The sequence below is a fragment of the Camelus dromedarius genome, chromosome 3 (assembly GCF_036321535.1).
Source record: "Camelus dromedarius isolate mCamDro1 chromosome 3, mCamDro1.pat, whole genome shotgun sequence".
NCBI classification, from domain to species: domain Eukaryota; kingdom Metazoa; phylum Chordata; class Mammalia; order Artiodactyla; family Camelidae; genus Camelus; species Camelus dromedarius.
The window spans coordinates 85,365,780-85,391,824 of NC_087438.1; the positions used below are offsets into that span (position 1 = coordinate 85,365,780).

Genomic DNA, 26,045 nt, shown 5'->3' on the forward strand with positions numbered 1-26,045 from the left:
GGCCAGACTTTGGCTTGATAACTAGAAACAGTTCTGGCTCATGGCCAGCTTTGTCTCCTTCCACACAAACATTCAGCAGAAGACTAGAATCACAGAACCATGGTGTGGAAGATGCATTAGGAATTACCTAGTTCTACTGGTTCTCGTCACTTTATGTGATATAAATCTACTAGCTCCAGGGTCCCACCATGACAGGAAAAACAGAAACAGAAGCCCAAAATAGAAAATTTTCTCTGAAAAGTTTTGTGCTTTCTGCCATTGTGATAACGTCTTAGGATTTGTTCAGAAGACTCAGGCGTGCCACCCATGCTACATCTGAGCCTTAGTTGAGAGCCACTGCTAGTTTTAAGGTTAGGAAACAGGTCTTGATAGGCAGAAGTCACGCAGCTGGCTGGTGGCAGAGTCAGGATTATGAGGTACATCTCTTCCCTCCCAGGTGTGTTTTTTGATATCTTGCCTCCTCCAGGGCACTGGGCAGATACTCGCTTGCCCCTGCAGTGACCTAACCCTGTTTCCCTTTATGCTCTGTACTCTGGGCGGGGCTTCATTTGATGAATGAGTTAGCCTCAGGCATAAATTTGGCAGTTTTCTTTAATGCTTAAAAGTCATCAGGATACCATTAGCAAATTAGAGTTTTAGTTTATCTAAAAGGCACCCTAGAAGCCTGAAAGAATTTTTGTACCCTTAAGTACATGAAGCCAGAATTGAGGACATTTAATTTAGTAATTTAATGAATAATACAAAAACTTTTGTCTTCTCAAAAATTGTTTAAAAATCTACACCTTTCATTTGATGAAAATTTTATCATATTTCCTTCACATATTTACCTTGGTGACTATTAGTGAATCATGGATTGGTTGCATATTCATTCATCTGTGTCACATTGAGAGACAGGAACTTGAGGATAAAGATAAATCCAATATGCCCACAACTCAAGTCACTCAAAATATAGGAAAGAATAAAAAGTACATAAAGAGAAAGTCATTTGGCTTAAATAAGAGTGCAGAGTGTCATGTTGTAAGACCTTTACTTTCCAAAACACATTGTAAAATCTCTGCTCTTGTTACTAATATAGAATCCTATTATATAAAAATATTCAAGACTGTTAATGAAAAATAGCAAATAAATATAAAATCATATATTTCAATAACTGCTTATTAACAACGAAAGATTTTCATAGTTTCCCAAGGATTCACATGTACATCATCTTACTTAATCTTCAAAACAACACTGGGAAATAAGTAGGATGTATAATTCTATCATCATCTTATAGGTGAGACACTGAGACTCAGAAATTTGGCACCTAGCACAGGGTAATCAATTAATACACTCAAGGCATTGGGGTTTATCTGCCTTCTGATCTCTGCCCTTGCTTAAGGTCCTGTGAGCTGGAGCTCAAACTTAAGGCAGCTTTTAGTAAACCCAGGCAATGTTTTTGGATCCTTTCTCTTTGACTATCCTGGGAACCCAGAAAGAAATGTAAATTCACTTTGGCCTCTGTCTCTTAAGCCTAGAATAAAATATAAAGAGAATGTTCTTGGCAACCCTATCAAGTATCAGCTGATCGTATACATGTAGGTTTATTTCTGGGCTCTCTCTTCTGTTCCATTGGTCTGTATGTTTTGTCTTCATGCTGGTACCATACTGTTTTCAACAGAAGAATGGATAAGGAAAATGTGGGATATACATATGATGGAATATAATTCAGCCATAAAAAATAAGAAAACCTATCATTTGTGATAATGTGGATGAACCTGGAATACATTATGCTAAGTGAAATAAAATAGTCACAGAAGGACAAATACTGCCTGATTCCAGTATTTACATGAGGTGTCTAAAGTAGTCAAACTCATGGAGGCAGAAACTATAATAATGGTTGCTAAAGGCTCGTGGGGGTGTGGAAATGAATAGCCATTATTTAATGGGTTACAGCTTCAGTTATACTAGATAAATAAATTCTAGAGGTCTGCTGTACAACACAGTTCCTAGAGTTAACAACATAGTATCGTGCACTTCAAACTTTGTTAAGAGAGATCTCTAGGTGTTCTCACTACTTGCCCCAAAATTTTTAAGTGGCCCAAATAAGGTTGAATTAACAAAAAAAGTCTTAACACATCTAGTCTAAATTCTCAAAAATGAGAACTTAAAAAAAAGCACACATCTAAAAAACATCCTTAGTATTTTTAGTGATCAAGCAGAACTTTCTCTCATCAGATGTAAATACCATCATCAAGTTGTAACACGTCTACTTTCCAAAGGTAGAATGATTCAAAGAAAGGCTGCCCTTCCTATTACCCAGAGTTCGATTATATTCTTTCTCTCCGTCATTCCCTAACTAGCTTACCACTATGAACTACTGTTTGCAGGTTTCTGATGGTTTTTTGAACCTCTCACAGAGGAAATTCAAGTGAATAAGGTAAAAAGTGTGGCCAAAGGAATCCATATGGAACTTGCTTTTTTCTTCTTTCATGTCCATTTCATACATCAAGCTACCTCATCTAATCCCTTTATATGTTTAACTTTGCTTCCCCAATTTGATAGTTATTCATGAGTATTTAGCTACAAGGCTCAAGTTAAGAAATAAGTAATTCCAGTGATTCCAGTGTTTTTATATGCTGATTAGCCACCCTTATGTTAAAGAGCCATTTATCTTCAAATCAAGCTATATTTAGAAATCAGTCAGTACTAATTAATTTATAGTAATATAAGCAGTCTCTAATTTTTATGCGGATTTATAAGGGTTAGATGATGTTCCTGAAATAAAATAGAAAATCACATAAGGTAACCTGATTTTCCTCAGACCCATGGGATTACTACGACAAGACAGTGTAGTAAAGGGGTAAAGAGTGGGGTCTGGAGTCAGTGGGGTTTGCCTAGGTGGGTCTGATTTGGGGCACTGCCACTGTTTCACTGTGTGATCCTAGGCAAATTATTTAATTTCTTTGTGCCTCAGCTTTCTCATGTTAAAAAAAAAATGGAGGTAATAATAGTATCTATGTCATAAGGTTGATGATTTTGGACATGTAGGATGCCCAGAAGAAACACTATCGATGGTCATTATTACACATGATCTAATATTCATGGGAGAACACTGGTTCATTCCCCTGTCTATTATTGCAGGAATTCAGCCTCTATTTAAGGTCTCCCCAGTTTATTTCTAGGATTTTCCTATTATGGTTCTCATGAGTTCACAAAAAAACTCATATTCTTCAAGTATGGCCTAAGCCACCCAAGGGCATCTTTTGACTCTCCTGCTTCTGGCCCTGTAACAAGACTGATACCCAGCCGTACCAAAGTGCTGTCTCTAGATGCCTCCATCATCAGATTCCCATGGTACCAAAGCCAGCATCTGTTCCACCTGGAAGGGAAAGGTATACATCTCCTCCTGTTTCCTGATGTCATGTTTTACCCATCTTGTGCCTCACAAAATTGGCTTCTATGCCTCATGCTTTCTGCCTCTTTCTCTATAAGCTCCACACTTGAAGCCCCGGCTGGGGGAACAGTGAGATCTGAGGCCAAAAGCCCCTTGTCTTCTCTACTACCTTTCTACTGTTCAATGAGAAATGCTCCTGCAGATGGACTCGGGAAAGTCCTGTCCAGCAGTTCTTCAGATGTATTTGGAGGGGCTCGAATCTTACCCCAGCCTCAATTGTTTATACAAAGATGTTAATGAACTCCTGACACATTCTTTAAGCAAATACCAGAGAGAGACTCTTCCTAGTGCCCCTTTTCGGGCAATTGTACATTCCTGTACCATTTTCAGGAAATATATTTTCTAAACAAAGTAAAGCTTTCCATATGCTTTTGTGATTTTTAGCATGCCACTACATGACTACCATAAAAGGCGTGTTGCTGTTAAGACAGTGCCAACTCTGTATACTTCCTCAAACAAGTTTCCATCAAGCATACTAAATCTCTCCATAATATCAGCTAGGAACAATGTTCTCAGTTGGATGTTATATCAGTTGAGGCAATCAACTGATTTAATGTTACCCAGAAGGCTTTTTTTTTTTTTGGAGGTTTAGAATAGCAGGTGGAAAAGGAAATTAATATGCATAAAGCTCTGGGGAAAATACAAAGGTTTTCATGGTGGCAAGGAGTGGCAAATTATTTGTTTCTGCAGGGTTTTCCTGATGGATAATGTTTATATGCACAAGTACGTATAGCCACTGTTTCTACAAGCTTAGCAGAGGCACAGTTGGCTACAGGTTGCACACAAGAATCTGAAGGCAGGTGTAAACCCCATTCCTCACCTCCCACTAATCTGCCACAGCCTGGTGATTAGGAATCCCTCGTTCCACCATTAATCCTTTGTTCTACAAACATACTGCCGGACAATTTGTGATTGCGGTTGCTAATATATCTTGAAGTATATCTAACCTTCAGCTGATGTTCCATCTGGTGGTGTTTCCAGTTTTTTGAGTTTTATCTCTGAATTAACTTTAATAGAAAATGCCAATGTCCAGAAGCATTACTAATAACTTGGTTCTGGAACCTTACCTACCTCTGTATTTCAATAATGTACATTTTTATTCAACTCCAATGAGCTTGGAATGTTGAAAAAAGTGCTTCACACAGTGATTCTCCAATGTGGGCATAGAGCAGCCTCTCTGTGCCTTTTGAGTGTACTGTAATGAGAAGGCTTGGGTTAGTCTGCTGCGGAGCAATTGAAAACAAGGCAGCTTCCATGAAACAAAGGCTTGGGAAAGACTAAGAGTAGAGACAGCTGCTGAACATCAAGACCAGGCTCTGCAAGCAGCAGTGGCAGCTGAAGGGAAACACTGATATGTTCAAGTGGAAAGTATTATTGTTCATGCACAAATTTTCAAAACCACTGTGACTATACCGTCATCACTGTCACTAATATCACCTTGCAAACATTTACATTTTAAAATAATCTGCATAGTAAAATCAGGATACTTGATTTAACATAAAAGTATATTTTATGATATAGTAAAGTATATATTATTTATAAGGTTTAAAAGGAAGAAGAAAGCCCTAAAGGAACTGCCCCAGTCATTCAGAGAATGCAAATGTTCTTGTTTTGGTCACCCATCCTCTCTAATACAGCTCATAGGGACTACTGAAAGCCTTCCTATTGCTAGGAACTAGAGCACATAAAGCGACATTCACTTAGCTTCCTGCAAATGACAGAGCTAACAAACAGCTTGAAGTTTCACAGTTTTAGAAGAGACAGCCATTACCCTAGTGAACCTGTGTCTGAATACATGCAAAGGATGCAAATGACAGTCATTTTCCAATGTTGTGCAGCTAGAAACAGAGATGCTGGACCAGACCTGCAGACTGTTTAAGTGTCACCGGTCTGTCCACCTCTGTTAAATTCCTATTGACATTTTCATTAAAAAGATAGGAGGGGGAGAAGGAAAGGGAAATTAAAGGAGGACAAAAGCTTAGATCTTAAAAGTAGGCTCACTTATTTGCACTTAATATTTTTTATGCTTTGATGATTTGGCAGGTGCAGTGAGAGAGACTCAGCTCCCCATTTACAAACTCAACTGGAAGCCCTGTCCAAATCACTCCATGATGTAAGCACCTTAAATCAAATGGCCTGTTTTGTACATGAATATGTCCCACCAAATGAATAATTCCCTATTTACTGAGGTTTTTTTTCCCTCAAAAGGAGTAGTAGATTTTTACCTAACCATCTATATATGCTCGTTCAGTTCCTGCTAGTGACAAAGTCCACTCTTTCACCAGGTGATTACCTAGAGCATGGAGTACAATGTATGATCTCACGGACAGAGATTATGGGGATGGGAGGAGGCCCATATAGAGAGTGAACCCTTGACCTAGAACTCATAAATACAATGCAATTGCCAACTGAACTCACTGGCTAAAGAAAATGAAAGCATTTCTAATCAGGAGATAAACGTGATTGCTTAATACTTTCTATTGGATAGTATGTCATCCTCAGGACTTTTGTTCCAGGTTAAATAATCTGTCACTTTTATTCTGTACTCAAAAAGCTCTCCTTTTCAGAGACCTAACAATCAATGAGGTCTTGATTGAATCCTGATTTGAAAAAAATTTTTAAAAAGACATTTTGGGATAATTGGAGAAATTTAAAATTATATTAGGGAATTACTGTTAATTTGTTAGCAGGAATAATGCTATTATAATTTTACATGAAACTATGCTTATTCTTAGAAGTTGCAGCTGAAATATTTAGGGGTGAAGTGAGATGATGGTAACTTTCAAATGAGATACCCACACAAGTACAGGAAATATTGCAAATTATTAACAAGGTGGTGGGTATGTGGTTATTCATTGCACTATTATTTCAACATTTCTGTATTTTTGAAAATTGTCATAATAAATATTTGAGAAAATAATTTATTTTTCACAGGGCAGCTTGATGAAAACAAGCACTCCAGGCAGTGCCAATGTTTAAAATGGTGGGAAGAGCCTGTTTTCCACACCTGTAGGAGTCAAGTAAAATGTAATAAGTAGAGACAAATATCTGGGAAAAAAAAAATTCAATAAAATAAGTAGAGATGAGAACTCCTCTCTCAAGTTAGGTTGAAAAGCAGCATCAATCTGGTTGAATCTGTTCCATTCATTCATTTATTGAACAAATATTTATTAAACATTTACTCTGTGCTACACAATGTGGGATAAAATGATAAATTAGAAATTCCTCTAGGAATTTGTCATTTGAGAAAAATCAACACTAAATACTGTCAGTTCTGCCTCCAACAACTTTCTATCCCCTTCAGCAACTCTAAGCATCATCTCCTACAACCACAACTAACGCTCAGGCTTTTTATCATCCCTCACTGGATCACTGCGATGGCTCCAGACTTGATCATGCCATTCCCTGGCTTAAACTCTCCTGCCTGTCCACTGGCTGCAGACCTCTATGATTAATCAGATCTCTGCTTATCTCTCCAGGTTCCTTTATTACCACTTCGTACCTCAAAAATTCCTCAAAATCTACACTCAGTATAGATTAAATTGCTTTCTGTTTTCCAAATTGCCATATTCCCTCTCACTCTTTGAGTTTGCAGGTGACATTCCCCCTGTCTGAATCATGTTCTCCACCACGCTCCTCCCCTATCCTTGCCTGTCCATGAGTCCTGTAGGTCTCATATATCACTTCCTGCAGGAAGCTTTCCTTGACTTCCAAAGTCATTACCTTGAAAATACCACTGTCTAATTTCCCTGTCATTCCACTTAACACACCATATTGAAATTGTCATTTAATAGCCTTGTTAGTGCTTAAAAATTAGGATGGTGCACTTTTTACTATGAACTCTGGCATCATTGATAAAATAAGGATAATAGCATTGACTGGACACATCACATGGATATCAGAAGAGTTTTTAGTTCTTTGTATATGAGTAACTTGTAGGTCATGGTTTTTATCACCTATCGCCACGGGAAAATTGTCTAGTTAAGAATTTCCAGCAGTGATAGATAGTAATATAGATAGCTCCTTCTTCTGTGGAATTATTATATCCTTAGGAACAGGGAGGAAGTCAAGGCTCAATCCCACTACACCTACCTGCTATGATACCTTGTACCCTTAAAGGGCATACATACGCACACAATTAAAAGGAAATGGAATAGATGAAAAACTCATACTCTGGCAATATGCTTATCAACCCCACTAGTTATTTGTTGAACTATTCACTAGAAAGCCTTTCCTGGGTCCTTTGGCAATATAAGTCATTCTAATTATAGGACACTCTTCTTTACTGTGTTACTGAACCCTCTCTCCTGCCTTCCCATTTTCTTATCTTTCTATTTTCCCTTCTATCATGGATTATTAATGATGGTTGGCTGTGATTCATTAGCCTTCTTGTGCAGGGTTTCTTAAGAGTATCATTGACATTAGATAGCTGCCAATGGCATAACCCTGCCGTAATCCCTGTCACACTATTTTCCACTTAAACAGTTGCTGTTTCGCCCAGCCTTCATTCATCATGGATATCCTTCTAAAGACCAAATAAACACAGTGCTATTATGCTCTTTTTATAGTAGTGTCTTAATTTAGCATATTTAAAGTTTCAAGTTTGGCTCAAAGGAAGCTCAAGTATAACATTATATATTGCCATGCATGTATCTTTAAATATTCCTTTTTTAGCTTTAAATACTAACAAGTTCACATAATACACCAGTTACTAGGCTAAAGTAATAATTCACTCTCTTATTTGAAAAATGAAGAGTCACTCTGAACTATAGTTTGTACCACACATTTACAGCGTATGGATCACAAAACAGGTGTCCCCTGCACCCTATCCTCTGACATTTACAAATACCTACAGTAAATGATGAACTCAAAAAGCTTACAAGATCCCTAACATTACATTATGGTTGGTGTATTTTTGGTGCTGAGTGCATTTAATTGCTGATCCCTTTTACAATGTAATGCATGTGGTTATAAATGTTCTGAGTCTATATTTTTAACTGTTAATTGTCGCTAGTCTCTTCTTCTAACAACTCTTGCATGGAGTTGTTATCATCCGCTCTAGGTTTTAATAGACATCTCTAATACATTATTTCACTTGATCATCATAATGATATGTGTGTGCTTACTATGCATGAGGTCCTGACTTCAGTTCCCAATTCCTCTACTAAAAAAAATTAAAATAAATAAATAATAAACCTAATTACATCCCTCCCCCCCAAATCAGCAATTCTCACTGACTAATCCAGGAAAAGAACATGCAACGTGTCTCAGTTTAGATTTTAGTGTGTTTTAAAGTAAGCTTTACATTTCTGAAGCTACCTGTTAGAACTGCGAGAGAAGATCCAGAGCCAAAATGCTTTGTTTGACTTTTTTCACTTAATGAACACTATGCCTTTTCTAGTAATAAATGCTTTATTCTATACAGAAAGCTTGGAAAATAAAAAATGAATAATGGAAAAAATACAAAATCACTTGTCATCTTTTTGACTTTCAGAAACAACCTCTATTCACATTTTGGACAGTGTCTTTCCAGTCCCTTGTTACACAGGCCCATAACACTTTGTATTTCTCACTTTGTATTAGTCCTCATAATTATAATACTAGTTTAATGTTTGCTTTTCCATAAAGACCTCAATCTTCTGGGAGCAAGACTGACTCTGACTTTGGCACTGTCATATCTAGAGTGCCTAGGGCAGTGTGTGGCTCATAGCATCCACTCAACAAATAATAGCAATGAAAGATAACTGTTTTCTGTGCATTTTATAGATACATTTTTTGCTTTCAAAAATAGCATTCTGCAGTGCATATAGCATGTGTTTTCAAACCAAAATCCTTATTTCACACAATTTAAAGTATCATCTCAGGTTATAAATGATTGACACCTTGCTCCACTTGTAGTTTGAAAAAATATATACTTCATAAATCTTCAAATAAATAGTTCACAACATAGTACCTGTTTCAAGCCAGATCACACTTACACATCAAAAAATCAAGAGTCAAGTGTAGTTATCCAGCAAAAGACATTTATCTAAATATTGATGATGCTGTACATTTTTCCAAATTCATAGTACTGCATCTTTTGAATTTGTTACAATTTCACAATAGGAAAGCAGCTGAATTGCAATGCTGTCATGAAAATAACCTAAGCTTTAAAAAGGGGAGGAGGGTGATGAGGACAGAACAAATCATTAGTCTATCCAGAGGAGACGGAGTCTTCTAAGAAATTTAAAAACCAACGCATAATTATAATGATGACAGGTGCTTTAATATTAAAAAAAAAATGACAGAACTTCTCTTCCAATGCCTAATAGCTAAATATTTCTCAGAAGATCTGAAACAAAGGTAAAAAGTAAATATTGAATTTGATGCCTTATATTTACAGCTTGCTGTAAGTACCAAGAACTTGTTAATCCTTAATTATAATAATCCTCTCTCTTTCAACTCTTTTTTTCATTGACCTCTTTTTTTTTTTTTAGTTTTAACATATGCAAGGCACTGTTCTAAGCATACTCCGATTTTGGTCACTTTCTACTTTGCATTGGTTTTTATCTTCCCGATCTGGCCATGATTTCCCATTCTGTTAATGGATCTGGCTTTGTTTCCTTGCTCTGTAAATACTGATCTTTTTTCTTGTGCTATGAGCTCTCCTTCAGGCACTCTTACATACTTCCATAGTTTCAACTATCACAACTTCCAGAACCATATTTCCAACATCCTGGTTGCTTCCCTCCCATTCTCTGCAATTTCTGGCACTTAGCTCACTCTTCCTCTCTACTCCAGGCTAGGCTTTCATACTAGCTGATTCAATATCCTGGGGGTTTAGCATCTGCCTCACACATCTTCCAAGACCTCTGTCATCCCACTTCAACCATGTACTCCCATGGTCATTCCTTGCCACTTATAATCAACTGAATATATTCCACAGTTAGAATAACTAATTCAAATATTCTACGGTCTGATCAAAACTTCCTCTTTCTCCAGTTTCTTCTTTAACTATATTCTCACCACAATTTCTCAAAAGCCTCAGGAGATTTCCTGTTTATTGACCTTTTATCTTTTTCCTGACAATCAACCCTTTGGTTTTCTTTCTTATACACCTTAGCTACTATAATCCAACACTTCAGTATTCTCCTCCCAATATCCTAAACTCCTTTGCCCAATTGTTCTTTTTTCCTACCTCTCACCAAGCTCACTCAGGCTCCAATATGCTGCTGGAGAAAACCCTACACGAGGCAGGTTACTGTTGCCATATATTCATGACTGTTAACCTTAATCCTCACACAGCCAAAAAAGATATTTATGGTACCTAGCTAACTCTCCAGTTCTTCACCATGATTATTCAAAAATGTTTCTAATTATCCTCGAAGCTCTGATACTTTCTTGCACCTCCAAATTCTTAGTCACTCCCAGATTTTCTCATCTCCTACTTTGTTGAAAAGAGCTTACCCATAGAAGAGAATTTTCTCAGCTTGTCATTTTAAGACCTACAAACTTCCTTACATTTGCTTCCACTCTTTCCTGCTTCCATCTTGCTCTAATCTATTTAACAGACACTTATTTAGTGTCTACTGCGTGCCAGGCTCTGTGCTGAGTGCTGGGAATACAAAGAAGATTAAGACAGATACAGTCTCTTATTTAGAGGAGCTTATAGTTTGGTGGCCAAGAGAGCCATTAAATAACTCCATTAATAATTAATTAATTAATTACATTTGTAATGAGTGCTATGATGAAAACAGGACCTTAAGCTATAAGACCATATGGCATGGGGACTTGATCTATGTTTAAAGTAAGACTTAAAGATAAGTAGGAGTTGTTCAGGCAAAAGGTGTTCTTTAATGTAGAAAGGGTTTCACCCAAGAGCCTGGATAAGAGCATGTCATGTCCAAGGAAATGAGAAATGGTGGATGCATCAGGAGCTCAGAAAAACAAGTCTAAGATGAGATTGAGGGCAGATAGATCCTTGTTACTCATGCTAAAGATTTCAGCATTTTTCTAACACCAGAGAGACATTTTAAGCAGGGAGATATGATTGGGTTTGTTTTGCTTTGCTTTAAGAAACACCCTGAATCTGGCATTTAGAAAAGATTGGTCAAAATTAGGTAGGGGGCATTTGAAGCAGGTACAGCAGAAGCCTGATTGGACTGGACTGAGGAATGAGTGTGAGAACAAGGAAATGGACTAGCAAAGGCATATATGTCTTTCTAATTTGGTTACATAGGAAGAGAGGGTTACTGCAGGAGGATGCGAAATCTTAGGGAGGTTTGCTTTCATTTGCCACACATTTGAGTACAGATATTATGAAGAGCACAAAAGCAAAGGTATTGTATTTGCAAAGATTCAGAGGAACCTAAAAAATTGGACTTCTCTCAGGGAACTTACACTATAATTAAGTATATGTATACTGGAAAAAAAACTCCTCCTTATCCCAAAGAACATGTCACATATGGCACATATAATAAGTTGTATGGCTTCGTGTGAGGGAGAGATTGGGTGGGGGGTTGCAGGGAAGTGGTATATAAACTGAGCCTCGGAGAATGGGTAGAATAAAGACGTCCTGAACTGTGGTGATGGAAAGTTAGATGTGAGAGACACTTGAAGAGACCAATCTATTTCACTTTGTGATTAGGCCAATATAGACAATTAAAACTAAGGGAAACTACAATATTTCAAACCTAGGTGTGTGTGAGTTGGTGATGCTAATTTTGAAAATAAAATGGCTCATACTCTGCTTCAGTCTCAGAGATAATTTTTTCCTCTCCCTTTTGAAGCAGGGAACAAGGATTGGGAGATGTAGGGCAAGGGGTGAAATGGATAATTGACAATATCCAGAAGCTACCAAACTCAGTCTCCATTTTGTGGCTTATTTTCTCTTAGAATTTCCCCAAATGGCAAATCTACACACATTCAAGTGTAAGTTCAAGTTATTAGCCATTTTTGTCTGTGAGTTGGCAGAAAGAAAAGAAAGTAATAAGGCCTCACATTGACGAGAGGGTGGGGAAATGAGCCTCCTCATATACTTATAGTCAGAGAGTGAATCAGAACAAACTTTGTACTGCCTAGCGGTAAGTAGTGAAGTTGTTCCCTTGGGATAAATTCCATTTCTAGAAATTTATCCCAAGGAAAGAATTACAAAAGGTATAGGTATGAGGATGTTCGTGGCAGAGTTATTTACAAGAGTGAACAATTTGGAAACGACCCATATGTCCATTTTTTGAGTGATAAAGTATGGTGTATCTGTACAAGGAAATACCATAAAGGCTTAAAAAACAAACCCAGAGGTATCAATCTAAATGTATCAACATAGAAGGATATTTACAATACAGGCAAAAAATAATAAGTCACTGAATATGTTTGGTGCATATGATCACATTTATGAAAAAAGCTGTTTACTTACACATACTAACAGTCTTAAAAGAGACAGAGGCAAAAAAATTATTTTGGAAAAATACGTAATTAGGTGTTAAATGTGATTGAGATTGGGATTATGGTTGCTATCAAGTTTATTGTTGCTTGCTTATATTCTCTTGTATTTTCTAATTATTTGGTAATTGATAAAGATTGCTCATATAAGGAAAATGTTGTTTTTAAGCTTAAGAATCCAAATATAAATAATTTAGGGTGATACATACATATCAACATTCCCATCCATCTGTGTGTTTAATGGGCTATCCATAATAAAAAGGAAAATAAACAGACTTTTTAGAGTTAAAATGAGTAAATGAAAAGTCATTTTGTGTTTATGACACCACAGCCTTTTTTATTCTTAATGTGATACTGTACTAAAAGTTCTCTAGAGACGTTAAAGTGTTAACGCACCTCTCTAATTACCCAATAAAAAGTAAGATGCAGCAAATAAAAACAGCCTTTCAAAATTGGATGGATGCCCTAGTAAAATCCAATTAGTGGCAGCCTTTACCAGACTTGAGACTGAGAGCTCACTGCCATTAAAGTGGTCCTTGGTCCAGATTGGAGATAATTTTTTTTAGAAATTCAGGTCTCTTCAGGATGAACACAGCTCAGTTTAGGATTCTGGGGACCTTAATGCATAACATACCTATAAAAGTATCTTTAAAACCCTCCTACACTGTTGGCAGGAATATAAATTGGTGCAGCCACTATGGAGGTTCCTTAAAAAACTAAAAATAGACTTACCATCTGATCCAGAAATCCTACTCCTGGGCATGTATCTGGAGAAGACTGTAATTTGAAAATATACATGCTCCTTAATGTTAGCAGCATTATTTATAATAGCCAAGATATGGCAACAACCTAAATGTCCATCAACAGATGACTGGATAAAAAAGTTGTGCTATATATATATGTGTGTGTGTATATATATGTGTGTGTGTGTGTGTGTGTGTGTGTATATATATAGTGCCATACACACACACACACACACACACATGGGATATTACTCAGCCATAAAAAAGAAGGAAATAATGCCATTTGCAGCAACATGGATGAACCTAGAGATTATCATGTTAAGTGAAATAAATCAGACAGAGAAAGACAAATATCATACGGTATTACTTATATGTGCAACCTAAAAATAAAATCATACAAATTTTATTTACAAACCAGAAACAGACCCACGGACACAGAAAACAAACTCTGGTTACCAAAGGGGAAAGTTGCGGGTAGGGATAAATTAGGAGTTTGGGATTAACAGATACACACTACTGTATATAAAATAGATAAACAACTAGAACCTACCGTATGGCACAGGGAATTACATTCAATTTCTTGTAATAAGCTGTAATGGAAAAGAATCTGAAAAAAATATTTGTATGTATATGTGTAACTGAGTCTCTTTGTTGTACAACTGAAACTAACATTGTAAATCAACTACACATCAATAAAAAAATCAAAAGAAAAAAGAAAGTGCCTTTCACTTAGAAGACTCTGAAATGAATGAATTAAAGAAAGAATAATTAAATACATAGTTACATGGCCAACAGGTCAGTCTCTGCATCAGAAATTTTTAAAAGCTGAATGTGATAAAATAGTAATAATATAAAGAATTACAATGGTAATAGTAAAAATAAAACAGTAGTTGCTATAAGGTAAGGCAAATTCATCGCTCTTAGAGGTTGCTAAAAGTGACACCAGTGAATGATATCAGAAAATGCTGTCTCAGTCAGTTTCAGCTGTTACAACAAATACCACAGACTATGTGGCTTAACCAACAAATATTCATTTCTTACAGTTCAGGAGGCCAAAAGTCTGAAATCAGGATGCTAGTATGAGTAGGTTCTTGGTAAGGGTTCTCTTTTTACATCCTCCCATGGCCTTTCCTTGGTACATGCATACAGAGAGAAAGGGAGATCTTGTGTCTCTTCCCCTTTTTGTTAGGGCATTAATCACGTCATCGGAGCTCCACCCTCATGATCTCATCTAGGCCTAATTACTTCCCCAAAGCCCCACATCCAGATCCCAGGCAATGGAGATTAGAACTACAACATATAAATTTAGGGGGCGGGGGACACAAACATTCAGTCAGTAGCAAGTGGCAACACATCTTACAGAGGCAGAAGGTCTCCCTAATCATATTATTACTGGTTACCCATGAATCGACGCCATTGTTATTATAAAGAAAAAAATGGGCTCATGAAAGTTAGGTAGTCAGCATGACTGCCCAGAAAAAAGGAGACATCAGAGAAAAAATAGCAATACTCACTCAGTATGTGCAGTTGATGGTGGAAGCTGTAGCCTACAACTGCTCTACCTAGTCCCTGTAGTAGGTGACCCTAGTTTAGAGGTCGAAAAATCAGGTCATTATAGGATGATATTATTAGGTGTTTAAACTTTACAACTGTCCCTCCTCCCCTCTCAACCATCACCACGCTTGTTCTCATTCCATGCTCACTAAATAGCTTCTGATCGTAATGTGCATTCCCACACAGATTTCCTACAGGGGAGGAATGTGCTGCTCTTGCAGGCTTGAAAAGTCCATGCAATAGCTACATTTCTCTTCTCAGCTAACTATCATTCTCATTTATACAAGCCATCTTCTGTGAGCTCATCTGGTGAGTGCTGGCTATCTCGAGATTAAACACAGTCTACGAATGCTGATCAAAAACGATAAAATCTCTGAACTTTGACTCATTAATAGAATTTGAGCCCTTGCTCACAGTCTTCCTCTTTATCCCAGGCTCTGCCATCCTCATCAGTGATTTAAACATCCACATGGATGTTCCACTGAACATTCTGGCCTCTTGGTTCCTGGACATGCACATATTCTACTAGCTTTTCCTTTGCTCCACCTCAGCCACCTGCTCCCACAGCCGTATCCTAGATCTTGTCACTACCACCTGAAGTTGTTTTACATTCCAAATCATCAAATCATATTTCTCATTCTTTGATTACAACCTTTCCTCTTTCTAGCTCGCTAGTTCACTACTCTCATGTCAACTGCTTCTTAAGTTTCTTTAAAGAATCAGCAATTCAGAGTTTTCTCACAGGCTTTTGTAGTCATTTTCTAAAGATTTTTAGTCATTTATCTCTCTTTTTTATTGCAGTAAAAAACATATAACATAAAGTTTACCATCTTCACCACTTCAAAGTGTACAGTTCAGAGGCATTAGGTACATTGCATTGTCATGCAGCCATCCATCTCCAGAATTCTTTTCATCTTGCAAAACTGAATCTCTGTACCCATTAAACACTAACTACCTGTTCCGTCCACCTCCACAACACCCAGTCCCTGGCAAACCACCATTCAACTTTCTGTCTGTCTGAATTTGACGACTTCAGGTACTTCACATAAGTGGAATCATACAGTAGTTGTCTTTTTGTGACTGGCTTATTTCACTGAGCATAATGCCCCCAAGGTTCATCCATGTTGTAGCATGTGTTGGAATTTCCTTCCTTTATAGGGCTGAATAATATCCCATGGTATGTATAGACCATATCTCGTTTGTCCATTCATCTTTTGATGGACACTTGCGTTGCTTCCACCCTTTGGCTATTGTGAATGATGCTGCTATAAACATGGGTGTACTTATCTACCCTTCTTGTTGCTATCAATCTCTGAAAGACTTTAAACTTACTCGTTTACAAACCAAGCCAGTACTAAAATAATTCCTCAAATATTAGCCATTACCTTTTAGTTTGCTTTTGCTGAAAATGGTAATGATAATTCAGATGCACCTCATGACAGTGCTTTTTGACTAAGCTATTTTATACTTGTTAAATGCTATTCATTGACTGGCTGCGCTATCAATGGATATGAGTGCTCTGTAAATGCTGGCTAGCTAACATGTTTACTGAATACACAAAGGTATGTGGAGGACTTCCTTAAGAGGGTTCAGACTAACCATATGGCTTTCACATACAGTTTTTCAAAAGATTTCTAATTAATTACATGGTCAGCTCTCCTATCCTTCAGTCACATGGGACAATTTTACTTTCCTGCTCTCTATGCAGTTAGCAGAGGCCATGAGACTAGTTCTGCAAGTAGAATGGTGCATCTCTTTCAGGCTAAAGTAATGTAGATTTACTCTGGGAACAAAGCTCTCTCTTCCTCTGCTGCCTTAACTAAGGAGGCCACTTGTTCCAGATGCTACAGCTATAGAATGGTAGACCCACTAACAAATGATCACTGAGGAGCCATATGGAAAGCATTTGCCTTGGACAGAGGCCCAGAACCTCATTAGGCATTTTGTAAGCCAGAAATAAAGCACTGAGATTTGTGGGATTATTTGTTTCTGTAACATAACCTAGTCTATCCTGACTAACTCAGTAGGGAACTACTTAATCAAATCATGGGTGGTTATGAGATAGGAAGGGGGCAGGGCACAGCCACTCAAGGAATGCTACAGCAATTAACATCAAAATGGTGAAAGATTCAACCCCCAGTAGGCCTTGAGGCTCAAGATGATGAGAGATTTAACTTCTAGTAGATCTTAAGCTTCATTATACGCCCACTGTAATATATTAACATGGTGAATAACATGCCCACAGGCACAATGGCAATCCCAAAGCTAGCCACAAAAGGTCAAAGAGTGGAAAATGGCCAACTTCCTGGGAATCTCAGCCCCTTCCCCTTAGACTGGTCCTTCCACTTATTAGCATACGAAGCCACCAAGCCCATAAAACCCAGCAACATGGCGCCTTGCAGCCGCTCCTCTCTCTCCCTCTTCGGAGACGGCCCACATTCTGTCTATGGAATGTGTACCTACTTTTAATCTGAGCACCCAATCCCCATACCTTGTGGCCTTTCTCTTGCCTTTCAATGTATCTCTCTGAATAAATCTACCTTCACTCAACTGTGGCTCGCTCTTAAATTCTTTCCTGCGGAAAGCCAAGGACCCACACTTGGCAGGGCAAGTCCCAGGGGCTCAAACGAGACCTAGGACACAGGCCTTCTCATGCCGCATATGTTTTCCTGCTTCAGTTATGCATCCATTAATCATGTAGCTATTTATATAAAAATGAGACTAATATGTGTTGATATAGAAAGAGCCTACAAATACATTAACTTTAAAAAGCAAGATACAGAATACAGTGTATAGCATATTACCATTTATATAAAATACATATAAGCTCTTACCTATACATTAAATATCCAGATACAAAAAACTAGTAAGAGTGGTTGCCTCTGAGAAGAGGTAAGGAGGACAAATGGGGTGGGAGAGAGACATTTTTCACTGTTTAAATTTTTTTTAGTATTTAGTATTTAGTAATACTTTAAAATAATAAATGTTCATGGATTACCTGGTCATAAGTAAATAAGCATTACAAGCAATCATGAAAGTCTAAATTAGCCTAGTGGTTAGGGGATCAGAAAGAAAAGAATAAATGTGAGAAATCATGCAGAAATCAGATTGACAAGATTTGATAGCTTGTAAATATTAAGCATATGGGGAAGAAAAAAGTCAAGAGATGATCATAATGCAAGTTCCATGAGGGAAAGAATTTTTGCCTCTTTATTTTCATTGATAGTAGATGTAGACTGAGTGGCTATGTGAAGGAAAAGCCGGGCTGGGCTAACAAGATAACTCACAAATCTAAGTATCGGAATACTCATCTGAGTTCTGCTAGAGTAACTTATAAATCTAGGTTAATTAGTGTTGGTTTGCTTTTCATGTTTTTTTGCTAGCCAGCTGGGTTTTCAAAGAGATATATCTGGCTTTGGAATGTTGGTTTGCTGCCTCCCTGCCTCCACTTTTGTGATAATGATGCTGCTAAAGCTGTTCCATGCCTATTGGCCTAATACCCCAAGCTTGTACTTTACCCTCTAAAATCTCATGTGCACATCTTGGAGGTGCTCAGAGCTTCGGAGCAGAAGCCCCTCTGAGCCCGCCGGCGTAATACATCCGAGTACTCCAACCCTCCGAGTGGTGCTTGTTTCTTCGCTGGCCTGTTGTTTTTGTAACAGCTATAGATGATACAAATCTCATGTTGAAAAAAGTGTTTTTGTCTTTTGCAATTTACATTATGTTTGGAAGTAGGTAATGTCTTTCATTAATAATGAAATTTCAATAAATGATTCCTTTATTTTTATTTTGACCTACTTGTTACCTTCAACTGCAGGTAACTATTTAATAAGAATATGTTAACAAAGGTATAGAAAAATGTAAGCAGTTTGAGAATTCGGCAATTTATAGAAAATAACTTTGCTTTAAGGTACAACAGCATTTATATAAAGCTGTTTCTGCATTTTGTTTAAATTCTTTTGTTTAGAAGCTTCCAAACACTAGTACTCATTTGTTTCAAGTTATTTCCTATTTTGACTAACAGAGCTAAAGTTTGATTCCTTTTTCTTCTCTTCTGATTTGTTGAAATTTTGCATTGATACACTATAAATAGCATTGCTCGCAAGAACTATAACCTTTTTTTTCTTGAGATTTTTTGAAGCTGTTTCAACCATGTAAATCCAATGCTAGTCTGTCATATGTCATAGAACAATTTCTAATCTCTCAAACGTGTAGGAGGAAGGCAAATTGCTTGGTTTGAGGGGGAAACCCTTTGCATGTAAGCAGCCCAGTTCTTTTCTCCAAATAAAAGTGAAAGAGGTGCAGAGAGTTCTCTTGTAACTTGATGAGGCAGAGGAGATCACCTTTCTTTTTCACAGGCAAAGGTAGCCCAGGGACACAGAAAGAGATACGGGAAGCATCCCCCAGGTGCAGAGTTCTGCAGCCCAGCAATGGTGCTATGGGCGTGGGTGCCAGTGAAAGCATACCTGGTTCTAGGGATGAATAGGTTTGATAATCACCGATGCCACGGCAGAAATCAAGCGGCTTTCACATGCTAAGCAGCTACCTGTAACTCAGCCTCCTTTCTCTGACCCAGAAGATTTCTGACTAATGCCTGGTCCTACATGGCCTCAACATTTTCTGGGCTGTTCACATAACACACAGCTGTACTTTGGCATCTTGTGTGAACTCTGTGCAGATAGCTTTTTCCCTGACACTTCTACTTTCAGATGTATTCCTGCTTTCCCAGCGTCTGACCTCATTCAGAACTTTTTCCTTGTTGTTGGCATCTATCCTCCATCATGATTTATACTCACCTCATTGATTATGCTGCTTCTGGCTGCTGAGGGAAAACACTTCACCTTGACCTGTCTGTCCTTCACCTCCTCTCAGGCTTCTGCAGGCAGCACCTTGCTGTGTATCTGATCCCTCAAATGGAACCTAGACAAGCAAATAGGAGATTTCAGGAGACATATCCAAAAAATTACATAATTAATCACCTCTAGTATCATAAGGAAATACGACAGTCAACTTGTCATTGAATTTGTCAGCATTAAATTATAATTCTATCCCTAAAAGTTAAATAATTTCAACAAATTGTGAAGGGTGATCAAAATTCTTTTGCAATACTTGAATTATGTTGTCTTAAAACAAGGCTTTCAAAGAATTGCTTCAGACAATTGCTTTCATAGAATCATATATTATATATAATATATATGTATATATTATATATATATATATATATTTTTTTTTTTTTGTGAGGGGAGGTAATTAGGTTTATTTGTTTGTTTGTTTATTCTTGGAGGAGGTACTGGGGATTGAACCCAGGACCTCATACATGCTAAAGCATGTGCTCTACCACTTGAGCTATACCCTCCCCGCCCCTTAGATTTTTTAAAATAGATCTATTTATTTTAATTGTGGGTTGACTTAATTATTTTTATAAATATATCACATACTAATTACAGTGATATAAGATAGTTGATTTTTTATTGACTTTTTGTTGGGGTTGAAGAGGGGTCCTAGCATCTCGGTCCCCTTTTTATTTGGGCAGAATCCCTGATTTGCAATCTCTTCTGTTACAAAAGCCACAAAAATCAAATATTCTATCTTCATGCTCCTGGAGGCTTACACTGAGGCATGTGACCAAGTCCCTGTTCATCAGAAAATTTTCTTGAGAAATGTGGGGACATCTGAAAATCACTCATGGTGATTTATCTAAGGGACTGATTGTAAGAGAGGAAAGCATTTTCCTCATGCACCATCCTCATTTAAACTCATTTCTCCAGACTTGTGAAGAGAGTCAAGTTTTAGAATGCTTTGGTGGGGATTATTAGGGTGTACCCAGAAGGAAAAGTCCAATACAAAAGAAGGTCTGCATGACTAGAACACATCCCATATACCTCTTGTGTGCATCTAAACAGCTCTTTATCCTCTTGTATGGTAGCAATTACATTTATTTTTGATAGATTCAATTCCCCTAAACCATCACTGTAACCAGGCATGTCACTAGTCTATGTGATGCCTCTGCATAAATTAGGAAAAGATACTCCTTCTTCAAGACACTTTATTGACATCTGTCAGAAAATTGTTACATTTATTTTATTAGAACAATACACTTTAATACCTTAAGTCCCTCAAACTGACATAATTTATATACAAGATTCCATATGATTAACAACATATCCTATATGTTGCAGACACAACTATAATCCCCTCCTTAGCCTGTTTTCCAATGGCACGAGGATCCCCAAATGTCTAGGTGGAGTTTGTTGCCTCCAATTCAGTGAAACCATAATTGTTTACGTGGTAAAAGAAATCTTTGAGTACTAAGAATTCTAAGTCAGCAGAGCCCCAAGGAGGAAGGACAAGTAGGTCATTAGGTTTAATAGTGAGAGGTGCCATTCCCAGTTCCACCCATTGGTTCTTAGACCCATATACTATTACTGTCATGGAAAAGCACCAAATATTTGTCTCTGCTTCAGAGCACCTACTGCACCTACAGAATAGCACTCCAGACAGGCAAGATATTGTTCCCTAAAGCCACAAAACTGCATACTTTGTGGACCTTCTGCTATTCTGTAAAGTAAACTGCTTTCAAGTGATGGCATATTAGAGATCTGCTATCCCATGGGCATTGGTACATTGCCTTATTTCCTTAAAAAGTAAACTTATTAAAAGTAACATTTTAAAAGAGAAGTTTCCAATGAATAAAGTGTTCATTAAATCCATAGATTGGGTTGCTTGCAAATGTATAGTAGTTGGGAAAGGCAAATTCAAACCCAAAATAAACCTCCATTCTAATGAAAACTAAAATTGCCCTTCACGAAGAAATGTACTCTACCTGACACCTGTCTGTTCCCCCAGGAGCTGGGTACCACGTGGCAGGCTCATGCCTAGTTACTGCACATGTCAAGTTGGACATTCAGTGGTGGCAGTAGCCAGGCCAGCCTTGGTGAGGGCAAGTCCTTGTAATTGAGCCCATGCATAGATTCTATTTGTCTCACTTTGCCACTTTATGTGCTCATCAAGCACACCAGGGAGGGTCCAGTTTTATTGCAAATACCTCGTTTATGATGATAAGTTCATGAATGGAGTCCTAAGGGCAGGTGTTCAATCTCTACTAGGCCCCAATAGCTGTTTCTCAAAAGGAGAATTATTATTTGGCCAAAAGGATGTGTTTATGTTCAAACACCCTACAGGTATCTGCTGTGATTTGTGCATTGAAACTATCATAGAGTCTAGAGAGAATTTCAATCTGCTACAGAAACTTTGGGCCCTGTTGGATTCACTAGGTCATAAAGGCCAAGTAGCAGAGTTGCCTGCAGTAAAGTATGAACTGTCTAGATTTCTCAGGTCCCAAGTCCCACTCAAAGTTTGCAGTTCTGAACCAGAGAAGCACTCCTATATTGTATGTTGCTTCCCAAATCCAATGTGGCCTATCAAGTGTTATGCCTCTCTCTTTAGTTGTATTAGATGCAAAGTGTATTAGCTTGTTCTTCATGTTGACAAAGATAGTCCTATGTGCTTCAGACAAGTGAGAAGCCCTTCTAAAGTCACTGCTATCTTCTATTCTGGGAATTTTCAGCATGAAACAATAACGTATTAGGCTAGCATGACGCCCTACAAAATGGCGAGACAATCAAGTCCCCTATTGTACAAATTGTGGCACAGAGTTCAAGACTGCTATAACCCTGAGACAAGATAAGTATACTACCGCTCCTGCCAAGTGAACATAAGCTTCTGAGATTCTCTGCTTATTGAAAAAGCATTTGTCAAATCAATAGATGCAAACTAAAAACTGCTTTTATTTGCTCCAGTAAAGAAACTATTTCTGGATAGGCCACTATGATTTGAAAAACAGATTAATGATAATCAACTAGATGAGAATGGTTTTGAAATATTTTGGAGTCCTAGGTGATTTCTGTGTAGGTCAAACAAGCTACTTCTGAATCTTTTAAGTCTTTGAAGATACCATTTAAGTTTATATCTCCGCCTCCACCTCTCCCACAGCCTCCTCCCAAGGATATGATATGGCTTTTGATTTACTTTCTGACAGAGGAAGGAAGTTCTAAGAGTTTTCTTTGGTTCTTCCCACCATAAGAGCTAGAGTGACCATTTCATTTATTATCAAAACTGGGATACTTTTGATAGTAAAAAAGGAGTACTATTAATAATTATGTTGGAAAAACAGATACAAACTGGTACTTCAGGGACCAGGAGTTCAGTGTGGGGATTTGGCATTTGCTAAGGTTATCTATACTGAGACTGCATTTAGGAACCAGGAAAATAACCATCAGATAAGTTCAGGAACTCACTGGGCCTCCATGGGGTGGATTTGGTTCACAACTATATTCATTACCTGAACTCGTTTAGCTTCCATTCTAACTAGTGATCCACACTGATAGTCAACCCCCATTTCCTGGAGTTAGTGTTAGCTTGGAGCCAATGTTCTTTTATCCTGGAAAGGTATGGGTATTTCCCTTTCCTCAGTGCACAGTTGCTCTGGTAAGTGAATAGTTTCCTTTAGGGAAAGCTAGAAAGAAAATCATAGAACATACTTGTGGAGTATTACAAAGTCCTTTCTTAAATGCATCCTGAATTATCTCAGAGCTCTAGGGATGTGTGTGATGGACTCAGGTATGAGAATTAGGTGAAGAGCTATGACTCTATTGTGGTAGTTGATGTCAGGGCCTCTCCAAGTCTAGAAGGGTGTCGTTGTTGTTATAAAATCAAGCAAGACCTCTGGTGCCAGTTCTCTAGGGACTCTAATTATAAGCCTGGAAACAATCAGGGTGGGTGGAGGTCGGGCACATGGACTCCGATTTCCCTTGTTTGATTACTTCCTCAGGTAAGACTACTACTGGGTCTTCAAGCAAGTTACAGCCTTATCCCAAAAGGGAGAAGAGACTACCCTTGGAGACACTGTATTCCTTCCAAATTTCCCTACTTCTATTCTCATAGATGACTTCTTTTTCTATAACTACTCTAAGTTCCATGTGAAAGACTGGAAAAAGCTGTGGATTCAATTCACATTATTTAACAATCCACTGGATCAAACTGTGAGTTTTATTTTGGCCATTTTAGTTCAGCAACTTCAAGAGATAAAACTTTGATGTGTTTATTTGCTTTTTTTTTTTTTTAAAGCTATAGAAATCAGTTACCGTTTATGAACTTCAACTGTCTGGAACCACCAAAAGCAACTACACTATCCAACTATTCTTGATCTTCTCATTCTAGGTTGAACACAGGATTTATTGTCCATACCAGGACACTTTGGAGAGTATAAGGGGATGCTATGCTAATGAAAATTATGCTGGGACAATAGGCATAAAATTTAAGAGAAACTGAACAGAAAATCATTCTAGTCATGTTCTTCAGATTAACTTATGTCACTGCCTTGAGGTTGCCCAAAGTCCATTCTTCAGTGGATATTTCATTCTAGGTGATAATTTGATTGAATTTGAATGAATAGGCTGGCAGGGTACCATGCCTTAATATTAGCTTAATTTTATTGTCTTTAAGTTCTAGCATACCAGATAACCAATCCCAGATTCTTTACATTTCCATCAGGGTCCTTTCTCAAAGTTTCCCTGTACTCACTCATCTTACCAACTTATCAGTCAGAGTTCTTAGTTTCAATTGATAACTGACAGAGAATGTTGAGTCATCTAGATTCCTAGCAGGTAACTGTTTACTGCATAGGGTGGCATATTCTGGAGCATCTGGAAGATACGATGTATGCTTAATAGTATCTGATACCAAGCCATCACAAAGACAGCATAACAGTCCTTCTTCAGTTGTATTTTTGACATCTAATTACTATCATGTGTTCTAATGAGCTATATAGTCTATTCAAAAAAATGTACACTAAGCATTTGCTTTCTACATTAATGAGCACATACTACTTAGTCATTAAAATGTGTGTTTCAGTCAAGGCAATGTATTTGTGCGTTTTATAGAGCTAATTGTAAAGTTTAGAGCTAAGTTGTTTATCACCCAGAATAAGTGAGTGATTCCAGTGTGTATGGAAAGAGAATAAACAATGATGCCAATCGATTGGCAAACGTGGCAAAAAGTGATCATTTTCTTGCTTTGGAGAAGGGGATTAGGATCAATCCTCTGGCTCTAGGACAGAATTTCGTCTCATCAATAAATGAAGAGTTGGATTAGGTGAACTATAAAGTAATTCCCAGCTCCATTACTCTATGAGTTTATAGTATGCCAGCTTAGAAAAATACCTGAATAATTACCTATCACTCAATGTTAGAAAAGAATAGTTATTTAATATTCATTAAAATGTGTATGCTCACAAAGTGAGCTGAAGGGTACTTTGTTTTTCCTGCTTAGAAGAGAGATCCACTGGAGGAAAAAGAGCTGTTCCACGCTCATTCCATGCATCGGCAGAAGGAAATCACTCTGTCAGCAGTCTGGAAGATTCTGAGACGAGGTGCTTGGCTTTTAAAAGGATGAGCATGCTGGGATAGAGGGAAGCACCCCTAAGGACACTACAGATTTTAGTTTGGGTGTGGTGCTGTTGACTTTCTCCTATTCCACACAGATTACACCCCTTGCATGCAAAGCCTAAATTGGATGTCACGCCTTTCCCACTATGGGACTTCCTACCATTTGCAACAAGGTACACATTTCTATGTGGTTACAAGAAATTTTGCTTTGTGAAAACAAATGTGACTCCTGTCCCAAATATTGCACTCCTGAAAATTAAATGATCTTTCATAGTACTATTTTAAAAGGTCTTTTCACAGGTATTTATATGACCTGTCTTTGAACCTTTGATGACAAATAATTGTTACCTTCTTTTGGATTAAGTCTTATTAGACAGTAAGCATTCCTCAGAAAATATAATTTAATAAAGAAGCTGAAGAAAAGAAATATTTAAAAGCAGGTGTCTTACA

At 37.6% G+C, this 26,045-nt stretch overlaps 1 protein-coding gene across 1 annotated transcript in view; it reads right to left on the reverse strand.

The window, feature by feature from the left end:
- The window catches only part of CEP120 (centrosomal protein 120), a 157,521-nt gene that overhangs the window by 103,709 nt on the left and 27,767 nt on the right, over positions 1-26,045 (reverse strand). The window contains exon 3 of the mRNA XM_064483571.1: positions 19,947-20,070. The gene's annotated coding sequence lies outside the window, so the exon portion shown is untranslated. The remainder of the gene's footprint in view (positions 1-19,946; positions 20,071-26,045) is intronic.